Here is a 13,042-nt window from a genome sequence, read left to right on the forward strand (position 1 = left end):
GTTGTGTTGGAGCAATTAGAACATATACTGCACTATTCTATTCTCATATGTAAAATATCTGGTTCATGGCCATAAGCTAATTATAATGGTGAGTACTTATAATAAGCTACTGGCCTAATGCGTACGATTGACACTGCTACAAAATAGCATGTCCCCATACAGATGTAGGAAGCTTATCTGTCATAAGCAATGGTCTAGCAATTGACTACAAACGTTTTATAAATGATTCTGCTAAACCATTTTGTGTATGAACATGAGCTACAAGATGTTCAACACTTATCCCAATTGACATACAATCATTATCAAAAGCTTGGGATGTAAATTCACCAGCATTATCAAGACGAATGGTCTTAATTGTATAACTAGGAAATTGTGCTCTTAACTTAGTTATTTGAGCAAGTAATCTTGCAAATGCAAGATTTCAACTTGATAATGAGCACACGTGTGACCATATGTTGAATGCGTCTATTAATACCATAAAATATCCAAATGGTCATTTGGTGGGTTAATAGGTCCACATATACCACCATGAATTCTTTCTAAAAATGTAGGAGATTCAATTCCCACTTTTGCCGGTGATGGTCTAATTATTAATTTGCCTTGAGAGGAAGCATCACATAATAATTCATTAGATTGAAGAATCTTCTGGCTCTTCAATGGATGTCCATTTGAATTCTCAATAATTCTTCTCATCATTATAGACCCTGGATGACCTCATTTGTCATGCCAAATTGTAAATATGTCTGGATTCATGAACTCTAGGTTCATTGTTATATATGTGTTTCAATTATTCGTATATGAGTATAATATAATCCAAAAGATAAAGCATACAGTTCTTTCAGTATACATTTTTCTTATGAGACAGTAGATATGATATAAACTCCATATTATTCTTTCTACTAATCTCAATATGATAACCACTGCAACGTATATCTTTAAAACTAAGTAAATTTCTCTATTATTGACTAGAGAACAATGCATTGTCAATTGTAAATTTTGTTCCTCTAGCCAAAATAATATTTGTTTTTCCTAATTCTTCAATCAGGTTTGCATAATCCGATATTGTATTGACTTTTGCTTCCAGCATTGTCAATTTGAAAAATATTTTCTACTTGTAAATGTTGTATGTGTAGTTGCACTGTCTACCAGACATAGATCTTCTTTACTCATTTTTTAGTCACCCAACATATGAAAATGATCCAGACTTCTTCATTAAAAAAAAATAATTACAATAAGAAAAACAACATTTGAAATATACAAAATTTAATATTAACCAATGAAAAAAAAACGTGAAAATAAAAAAAAATAAAAAAGACAACATTAATACTAAATATTCTTAAAATCAAAAGAAATGTTTGTTATGTTGTCAATCATGCCAATTTTCTCTTCAAGAGATATGAAAAAATGTGATTATCTTGAATTATCAAGTAATTTTAATTTAATTATCTTGAATTATTTGGATTACCTTTTGAATTTCGAGGAAAAAATTGAATTATTGGATTAAGACAATTCAATTTAAAACATAATGGATAAAAGGTTTGAAATTTCTGATTTAATTTAATTGGGGGAACTGGAAGATTTTTAATTTAATTGAATTTTTGGATTTAATTTTGAGAAGAAAAAGGAACAAGAAATATGTATGTGTGTAATATATATATATATATTAGGATTTTTAAAAAAGGGCCTTATTTCCCTTTAATTGTGAAATTTATAACCAAAATTACTATATGTTAAAAAGATTTTTAGTTGTTGGGCTTAAAGGTTAAGAATTAGGCTTGAACTAGGGCAAGGGTTAATTGTTGACCATTTGGATTAGGGTTCGACCCTAAAAAAAAGAAAAGAAAAGAAAATATATGTCACAGGATCTTTTATTTAAATAATGTAGATTAGAATAAATATTAGTGAAATATTGTAGTTTGGAAAGTATTTAGAGACTTAGGTAGTTTTAAGATTTCGAGCTGGGAAAAAAAATCTCAACATAGAGGAAGTTGAGGGTTGAAATCTCGACCTTCCCATTCACAGGTCGAGGGTTCAAAACTCGACCTACATAGGTCGAGACTTCAATCTTCGACAAGTTGTTGTCGTGTCCCGTCACTTCATGTCGCTTCCCCATGATTGCTCGCCTGCCGCGCGCCTTGACCAAATATTGCAATTTAAAATTGCCTCTGTGTCCTCAACTATTTCCTCTTCTTCTTAAATTCGCGGGTTGAGTTTTGAACACTCGACCTACGGCTATTTAACCCCACATCCCACTATTTTTTTCATCCCACTCATTTCTTCATTGTCTTACTCTTTTCACCTATTTTCACAAGGGACAGTTGTAAATATAGACATTAGATCCAAATTATTAGCAGATGTAACATAATGTAAAAAAAGTTACAAATATGGTCAAATTTAAATAGTCTATCAGTGATAGACTATATTATTGGTAGGAGTCTATCAGACCATATCACTAGTAAGAGTCTATCAACGATAGAAGTCTATCGCTGATAGACTTGACTATATTTGCATTTTTTTTAAATGATGTTATACACTTGGTTAGTATTCCTAAAAATGCTAGCAATTGTAATTACCATTTCCACAACTGCTTACTTCGTTCTCCTTACTCTCTTCTTCTATTTTAATTCTCATCTTCTATTTTGTATGGATCCTTTATCTCCACACTTTATCCTTAAACCATATGAGGTTGTGGAATCGACACCAATGATTTTGACGATTCAATGTAAGAAGTGGGAAGAAGGTTGCAAATGAAGAATTTGTACAACAAAGAAAAAGTTGCATGGCTTGTTTGAGATCACTAAGTATGTTGATCAACATACATATTTTTACTCAGAACTTAGTCAAAGTCATGTACAGTTAGATTTATCGATGATTGCACTAGAGTTTGTGATGTCGTAAGAGAAAAACCATCTATCAGTGTGGCACAACTGCAGTCCGACATAAAATCAAAATTTGGATATCATGTTCCTTACCATAGGGTGTGGAAGGGCAAAAGAAATGCATTGGCTAAAGTGTTTGGTGACTGGGACGAGTCATACAAATTGTTACCCAGGTGATTGTATATAGTTAAACAGACCAATTCCGGAACACACGTGGAATGGAGAGTGAAAGAAACATAACTGAAGGTTATGTTATCCTAACTTCTGTATTTTGGGCATTTGATCCTTGTATAATAAATATCGGCTGGTGATTCAGATAGTCGGTACCCCCTTGTATGGGAAATATCGAGGAAAATTAAGGATTTCTACATCATTGATTTAAATGGGCATCTTCTTCCACTTGCATTCGTCGTTGTAGATGAAAAGTCTGGACTCATGGGATGGTTCCTAAAACACCTGAGAGAAATTGTAACACACGAAGAGGTGTGTTTAATTTCAGATCGACATGTTGGCATCATCGTAGCAGTGAACAATCCAGATAATGGTTGAACGGGACCAAAATATCACCATCATTTCTGCTTATGACATATCGTCAGCAACTTCAATAAAAAAATACAAATTTAACACATTGAAAAATTATGTTTATCGTGTCGGGTGTCAATTTCAAATTCGAAAGTTTAACAAAGCCATTGAGGACATCAAAGGAATAAATCGGAGTTGTCTGAGTTTTTTTTTACAACATTGGTATAAAGCAATGGACTCAAGCACATGATGGAGGGTTCTGATACGAGTGGATGACGACAAATCTATCAAAGTGCATAAATGGCGTCCTTAAAGAAGCATAAATATTGCCAATAAATGCTCTTGCTCAAATAACATTCTTCAAGTATATAAATTATTTTGAAAAATGAAAGAAGAAATAAAAGTTGCTTTAAAGCGTCAATATAAATATACCCGGTAATATTTTTTCTTTATATATGTTATTAACAATTTGTTTCAAACATAATTATAATACGAAGTGGAGTAAAAATTCAAGTACGCACACGAAAAAATTAATAAATGGGCTGCAAGATCTAGTAAACATGAAGTATGGTCATACGATTGATATGAAGGTGTGAGTTTTATGTCCTAAAACTCACCGTTTGTAAAATGATAAACATTTTTTATGATCAATATATTTATTATTGATTTCATAAATTGCATGAAAGTCTAAATCCAATAAACTAAGACATGACTATTGTATGAGTACTTGAACTTTATGTGGAGACATAAGAGTGAATCAGATTCGAGTAAATAGTCAAAATGATTTATGGTACATGAATAAGTTTGGGTACCTTATTCTGGTACCACATTGGATGCGGCCTACTCTGTAGTTGTTACAAAGAGTTGTAAGGTGCTACATACGATGTGATCCTAATTCGTATATGTTATGACATGAGGAGTGGGGGCATCTTATGCAATGAGTTTGCATAAGATAAGGACCAAGAAATAAAGCATTCTTATTTTATAACGTTGTTTACTATTTAAGACTGACTATTTCACCTAGATGACCTAGATAACTCGATCTTAATCCTGAGCTAACTATAAACTTCTGTTTATTCAGGATTGCCCTTAGATTTGCATAGGTGAAGGTTGGCTCAACAGTGCCGGCTCAATAAGACTTCCATTTCAGGGGTAAGACCGGATAGATAGCTGGGGACAGGGTGCAAGACAGAGTTCACACCTATCCAATTTAAGGATAGAAGAAAGGTTGTTCGCACTGAATCCAGGTCTTGAACAAGGGGCCCCACCCTATCACTGGCCTGAGAGAGTTTGGTTTAGTGATTGGATCACAAACCAATTGTTCATTAGAGTATCAGTAGGGACTTGAGGAATAAGACGTAATCTCGGGGATAAATAGATATTTGACCCAGCCGTTATTACGAACAACCTGTTAAGGGTCGACTTGCTGATTATGATTAAATCATGTAGGCATAATATATCTAGGGAGTGCAACTATGAGCTTTAGTGGAGTGACTCATTAGTTAACGAATGGGGATTAATCTAGTCTAATGAGTTTAGCCAATTAATCTCGGATCGTTGGAGCCCATGATCTGTAGGTCCGCAAGGTCCCCCTACTAGCTCGTAACGGACTAGATCTAGAATAGCGTAATAAGTTAATTTGAAACGTTCAAATTAGAATTAAGGGAATTATTAATTATATGAGATATAATTACATGTTTAATTTGACAATTAAACGGAATAGGAGAATTTATATATTTAAATATGATTTAAATATATAAAGATGTAGATGTGTTAAAATTAATTTAATATTTGATATTAAATTAATTAAGTTTTATTTAATAATTAATTTATGAAATTAATTAATTTTTCAATTTTAAAAATCAAAATGAATTTTAAAATCAAATTTTGATTTTTGAGATAAAATTGAAAAAGAGAAAAACGAAACACAAAATAGAAAAAATGGTTTTTCCATTATCCATCTTTCAACTTGCTAATGGCATCTTCCTTGCCTTGTCTTCTCCAAGCATGAGCTGCAACTCGTGTAACTCTCTCCTTTGTATGTTGATCTGCAATATAATGAAGAGATTGGAGTGAAAATCGGGCATGCAATCTATAGAGAATTTTAAAGAAAATTCAGGTTGAAGAAAGGGTTCTTCAACAAGATTGTTACAGTGAGCATTTCTCCTTCATTCCTTGATTCAAGCTTGTTTTGAGTCCCACAACTCAATCTAGAGCAACAAGAGAATAGTGGGGAAGATCTTGAGGTGGTCTGCAAAAAGATTTGAAGAAGATAGCAACTGGAGAAGGAGCTTTGAAGAAGTTCTACAAAAGATATGTCTTGAAACTCACTTGTTTTCTGCAAGAACATGCTTCATATTTTGCCAAAATTAGTGAATTTGAGTGCTTAGATGATTCTTGTGCTTCTGTTGTTGCTGATACAATCCTACAGAAGGTGTATTTCATGTAAAGATCGGACGTCACAACCGCAATGCTAAAGGAGGAAATGTTCAGTATTGATGTTAAACGGGTCCGAGCGATACTGTTCATGTAACAAGTGGCAAGCCTTCGGCATACCATGTTCGTATTTTATGGCAGTTTGCTCATATTTTAACATGAGCTAGAAGATTTTATTGAAGACTACTATAAACTGTCAACATATGGTGTATGTTACTCTCCTCAATTTCAACATGTACCTCATGAAGATTACTGTATCATGCACCCTAATATGCCTGTCTTACATGTTGACCCATCGTTGTTGAGGAAACCTGGTAGACCAAAGAGTTCATGATACCATAACGAGATAGATTGGATAGAACCAAGCGCTCGACTACAATGTGGGTTTTGTAATCAGTTAAGTCATAATCGAAGAAAGTGTTCTTCGTTACTAAGACAGGCTCCAGACAGTTATGGATTTTTATTAATATTTTTATCTTATAAATAATAATTTTATTGTATAGTTAATTTTTTTTATTATAATTTATTAAGTTGCACATTTTTTTTAATTAAGTTGTACATTATTTACTTGAGAAATAAATAATTTTTTTCTTTTAGATCATGACTTTACATCCAAGACCTATTGATCTTGATGTTATGTACGACTAATCGATTCATCGATCATTAGTTGTATGACAAGAGCGTACTACTGGTAAAATATCTTGTAGACGTCGAGAGGCAGTTGTTTAGCACACTATCCCACTCCACCCTCGAATACTATCGTTACTTCGTACGTCTAGATTTTATGGAGTTTCCAGATTGTGATTCATTCAACTAGATTGGTATCTCATCACAACATTGGTTGAGAGATAAAGATCTGAGATACATACATTTCATATATCCATTGGAGAGCACACTATCACTCTACAAGACATAGAAGTGTTGTTCGGGTTACCTATTAACGGTAAGTCAGTCTCTGGAGTGATGTATGACGACTGATTACAAATTTGTTAACTGTACCTCGATGTGACCCCACCTGCAGATAAAATTAAAGGATCGTGGTTAAGTTTGATATGGTTAGGGACACAATTCTGTGAGCTCGTCAATGATACAGACAAGAAAATCGTCATGAGATATACGCGAGTATATATACTGCAAATAATGGGAGAAAGTCTGTTTCTGACAAATCAAATCATTTTGTTCACTTGATGTTCCTGCAACTATTAACTAACCTCTATGATGCGAGACGGTATTCTTGGGGTGGAGCATATTTGGCATGGTTGTATAGACAGTTGTGCAAAGCAACAAAACCTGAAATTCACAAGATCGTTAGGCCTCTGATACTTTTGCAACTATGGACTTGGGAACGATTTTCAACAATAGCTCCATAGCTCCAACATGAAAATGACGCTCAGTTGGCTGGACAAACCCACGGTTCTCGGTATGTTATTTTAATCCAATTTAATTTTTATATGATTGATCTAGTTAATTCATAATCTAAATTATTGATTTAAAATTTTAGGTGGAGAGATAAATTTTGTGTAATTAGGACAACCACACATGTAGTCAGCCAGTATAAATACATGTTTAATCTGCTTCAACTTGATCAGGTACATTAATACTGAACCAAATTGAATTTTTTATGCAAATTTTTATTGTATTTGTCTATAATATTTTTCAATATAATATTTTGTGTTTCGAATTATTTGGGATGCTTAGAAAGTTGTTATGGACACTTTGCCCAATTTCTATACAAATAGTCAAACATATGGTGAACGATAAGTCCTCTCATACATTTTCACATTGGTGAGTGGCATCTTCCCGATGGGGTAATGAGACAATTCAATTTTCAGCAGGATGTCTCATCTCCTTGTAATACTGAACCTCTACTGCATGACATCGACTTAAGAACTGGAGATTGGTCCGAAAAAGTTGCACATTTGGTAGTGCAATGGCACTATCGTGCAAGGTTTATTTCAATTGGGGTTTCTATTGGGTAGTTTGATAGGGATGTCATTCAAAACTACATCAACTGGTATAATAATATTACAAGGTGCTACGTGACTCGTCCGGGAGCAGTTGTGGGTCATCTGGTACATAAATAAATATTATCTAATTATTTTCAATTTAAATTTATTTTAAATATTGTCTAATTATTTTATAATTCAAAGAGATCGAACAATAATAGACTCTGTGATGTTGCAAATGATCCGAACCAGGTTCTTGCTATATGTAGTGACAACGAGAGCTATATGGAGGAGATACATTATATGTACGATATACCTATTGTTCCTCCATCGGCTCCTAGACGTAGAAGACCTATTCGAGGAGAAGAAGATGAGTTTGATGAGGTTGCCTACAATGTAGAAGAATTGCCCCCCATGATGCAGACACGAGCCAAACTGATTATGTTAGTCTGACGATGATGATGTCAACATTTGGTTCAGGATATTATGATTCAGAGACTGGTCCATCGTCTTCATACGTGCATGGACATGGTTGTGATCGTGGAGAGCATAATGAATATTTATATTATGAAGCGCTTGCAAAAGTACTGGAGCAACATCAAGAGGAACCAGAGCAACCTCAAGTTCAAAGTCGACATCGACAACCAACTCGAAATCGACGACGTCCGCCTTGTGGAACATGTTAATTTTTTTAATTATTTTTAAATAAATGAGATAATAGTTGTATTAATATGAATATTTTAGTTTACATTTTATTATTTTTAAATTATGGAAGAAAACGTGAATGAGATATTATTTTCTATCATATTTCTTAAAGTTAAGTTAAGAAAATGGTGGTCGAAAATAATAACAAAGTGATGTTGAATATAATAAATAATAAAAGGAGAAAAGGAGGTCGAATATTAAAATAATAAAATGGAAAAGGGAGAAAATGAAAAAAATAATAAAATGGGAAAAAGTCGAGTATTCAAAACTCGACTTACCCTTGTCGAGTTTTGAACACTCGACTTCCTTTGTTGAGTTTTCAAAACTCAACATACTGAAACTTTAAAAAAATAATAATAAATAATATTTTTCTAAATTCTTTTGAAATAACCATATTTTTCTAAATAGTTTTAAAAAGAACATTTTTTTCTAGATTATTGGATTTTTAGCCCTCAATCAGCAGCCACCTCTTTCTCTCTCTTCAACATCTCCTTGTTGCTCCATTTTTAGCTTCACGTTAGAAACCCACCTTATGCCAGTCATTGTCTGACCACCGCTCATCGTCGGTAGAAGTGGTCGATGTTTCAGCCCCATTGCACGACCGTCGCGCGTCGGGTGCCCAGTCCATCGTCGGTCGTTACAACTTCCTCCACCAATGGTAAGCTCTCTCTCTCACTCTCTTCCTGATCACTCTATCTCTTTAGATCTCTCACGATTTTTTATCTCTCTAGAAGCTCTGTTCGGTCGTCGCACAGCCTCGTTAGTCTGTCGGTCGTCAAAGCCTTCATCTTGGACCGTCGTACACTTAAGCCACTGTGGATCATGTCTTCATCGGAGCTTTTCGTCTGGTGGACCGTTTGCGTATAGATCAAGTGTTGTCTATCGCATTTTTTGTTTTCCCTCTGTTCATTGATTTGGTGTGGCCAGCCCTCTATTGTTGCCAAAAGTGGTTGCGAGCCTCACCAGAGTTGGTTTTGGGTGAGGTTTTGGTGAGTTTTAGTTGAATTTCTTGAAGATTTTGGTTACCCATTGGCTTTTTGGTTGGTGTTCGTTATTTTCTGATTTATAGATTGAATATTTGGAGGATTTTGAGCTACTGTCCAACACGTTCGAGGTCACTTTTAACATGTTCTAGGTGCGTCCTTAAGGTTATTTAACCTTTTGGGTTGCTAGTAAGAATGTCGTGTGGGTTCTCTTCAAATGGTTGTGCATGGATTAGGAACATGTTGAATTTTGAGGGCTTGAGGTAGGGGTGTTTAAATAACCTGATAACCCAAACAACCCGGACTACCCAACCCAAAATGTAATGGTTATTGAGTTGGATTAGTTTTGTTCTTAGATCAGGTTAGGCTAAACTTTTTTTACTTTTATTGAGTTAGGTTGGGTTGGGTCTTGGGTTGGCTAAAAAAAATTTGAGTTGACCTAACCCAACTCAAACTGTATATATATCTTTGTTTAAAGTTTGGTTACTTTGTATTGATTAATTTGTAAATTTTTAATATTTTTCTTTTAAAATTGTTATGACATTTATCTTTGTTTGAAGTTCGGAATAAATATAATAGATATTTAGTATTTAGCATTTGAATTTTATGAGATTTTAGTTATTGATCATGTGTTGTAGATAAATTTACATATTTTTAATTAAAAAGAAAAAAATAAGTTACAACCCGAGAACTTAACCCAACCCAACCCGAAATTTACGAGTTAGGTTGCCTTAGCTTGGCTTGGAGACTTTATTTGGGTTTTTTGGGTTGCCAACTCAACCAATCCGAATTTTTGGGTTGGTCCAAAAAACATCCCCAACTCAATCCAACCCAACCCATGTTTGATTTTTTTTTTTTTTTTTTTTAACTAAGGCACTTTGGGCAAAAATTATTTGGAGTTACTTGGATAAATTGGTAAACGGAACTAGGCCCTAGAGGTTGAATTTATTTCAATTTGTATTATAGATTTTAATTCAAAATTTTGTTGGAGATTGATTGCTGGATAAATTTTTGGACTTGCAGAACTTGAGGTAAGTATCTTCCTACCGATTTACCCTCGATCCAGATACCCTAACCAAGTTGATGTTAAGATTGTGTATACATGTGAAAGCATGATATTATTGTGATGGAATGATTTGCTATGATTTACTAATGGATGGACTATTGAGGGTATTCTAAGACCTATGAGTCATGTTACTAAGATTATGATAACATGTTTATGGTTTGATACGAAATTTGGATGTTATATGTTGTATGTTAGACTAATGGTGATTGTTAGCAGTCCTATCGAACTATGTACATCTCATATTTGTGAACCTTCAAGTTCATGTCTTATGTTCATATTTTGGTGTCCCTATGGGATCGCCACCTATGCTTATGATTGTGACCTTTCGGGATCACTACCTATGAAAAGCATGTTTTCGAGTTCGCCCCTTATGCTTATGCCTATACTTATACTTATGCCTATGATACGTGATGTACACCTGTGACTCGATAAAAAGGCTAACAATATCACCTAGTGGGTCCAGTAGTAGGTCACTTATTGAGTATTTATATATTCATCCTTTTCTTTACATGTTTTTCAAGTAAAGGTAAGGACTGATCGGTGAATGACAAGAAGAATTCATGATCGAGCCTTTGGAACTTGACATCACGTCCGCACATATATTTCTTGAATGTCTATATTTTGGTTTAGGAGCTAGACACTTAGAATTCTTTGATTATTTATTTTGGTTATTTATTTAACTTATTTTAAATTGTAGTTAGAGGTACTCCGAATAGGGATTTTATGTTTTTATTCTTTTAGAGCTTTATTTAATAAAAAGTGTTTTGTTTCTTTTTCTTAAATTTACAAAAAGACCCATTTTCAAGTTATGCATGTATGTATTAACGTTAGTAATGTTGGGAATAGTGTCTTAAACCTCCTTGTAGTCTCGTACTTTGTAAACTCTGTAAACATATTGTTATTAATAAAATAAGTGTTATTTTATAAACATTTACTAGATCCCATAAACTAAGATCCGTGGTTATTTTATGTAAATTTAAACAAGTATATAGAGGCATACAGATGGATCTTGTTTAAATTAATAACCTAAATGGTCGGTAGTAGATGGATAAGGAGGGATACCTTATCCTGGTGACACTATGGTTACGGCCCACTTTGTAGATGTTACAAGTGGTCTAAAGTGCTACAAATGGTCTAATCCTGATTATTCATGTGGAGACATATGAGCGGGGTATCCTATACAAAGAGTTTGTATAAGATTGGATCACGAAATGTTAGTCTCTTTATATAACGTCATTGATAATAGAGACTTACATTTCACTAGGATGACCATAGGTGACATGACCTGAATCCTGAATGAGTTGGGAACTCCTGCCTATGAGGGCGATCCTTTGATTTGTATGGGTGAGAGTGGTCAGATTTCCAACTCAACAAGCCTACCATTTTGGGGATTCGTCTGATTGGGGAGCTGGGAACTCAACTACAAAAGACGGAATTCACTTCTTCCCCAAAGGAGGGGTAAGTAGATAAATTTCTCCCTTAAGGGCTAATTTCGAGTCTTAAACATAAGGGTCATACCCTCTCTTGGGAAGAGAGGACTCAGTCACAGTGGAACTATAACTTATTGTTCATTAGAAGAATCAGTGGTACTTAAGAAGTTAGATATAACTATAGAGGAAAAACGATAAATTGGCTCAGCTATACTTACGAGCGATTTGTGAAGGGTCATCGCACTGTTGATTGGTTATATCCGATGCACACAAAAATATATCTGCAGTGTGAAAAGTGCAACTGTCGGTCTTTACTGGAGTGTCCGGTAGTTAGCGGATGGTGGATATCGTGATTAAAGAGTTTAGTCAGTTATTCACGTACCATTGGAGCTTCAAGCTACAGGTCTATAAGGTCTCCTTAGTAGCTCAATGGGTTCAAGTTGAAAATCAGATTTTGGGTTAGTTTGAAGTGTTTAAATTAACAAGAGGAAATTTGATTATATATGATATAATTAAATTGATTCAATCATATGTGATATTATTGAAATGATGTATTTGATACATTATTAGATTAGAGGAATTAATATAAATATGATTTATATTAAATTCCATAAAATAGAAAAAGAACTATGGTTTTTATGTTGCATATGATGCAATATTAAAACTATAGGTTATAAATATAATATGATAAGTTAGTTATTATATTTATTTATAATTTATTAATTATATGATAATTAATTTTTCTTTGTCTCAATAACCGACTTGAGTGGGAGGTTATTCACGGTTTTATGGTAACTATGAGATAAAAAGGAAAGATAGTTTTTTCAAATCATTCAGTCGAAACATCTCACAGAAAAACTATCGAGTAAAAACTAGTTTTACTAAACGATAACTTTAGAGCCTAAACGATCAAATATCGAGTTTACTATACGATAGTTACTCGTTGCTACATGATTGAATATCAAGTCTATACAATAGGCTTCTTCTTCTACACGATCGTTTGATTGCATACTCGATCGTTTACTCGATTGATTACCTCCTCCATTCCTCTATCCAAAATCATACATAACCCACG

The sequence above is a fragment of the Benincasa hispida genome, chromosome 4, assembly GCF_009727055.1.
Source record: "Benincasa hispida cultivar B227 chromosome 4, ASM972705v1, whole genome shotgun sequence".
NCBI lineage: Eukaryota > Viridiplantae > Streptophyta > Magnoliopsida > Cucurbitales > Cucurbitaceae > Benincasa > Benincasa hispida.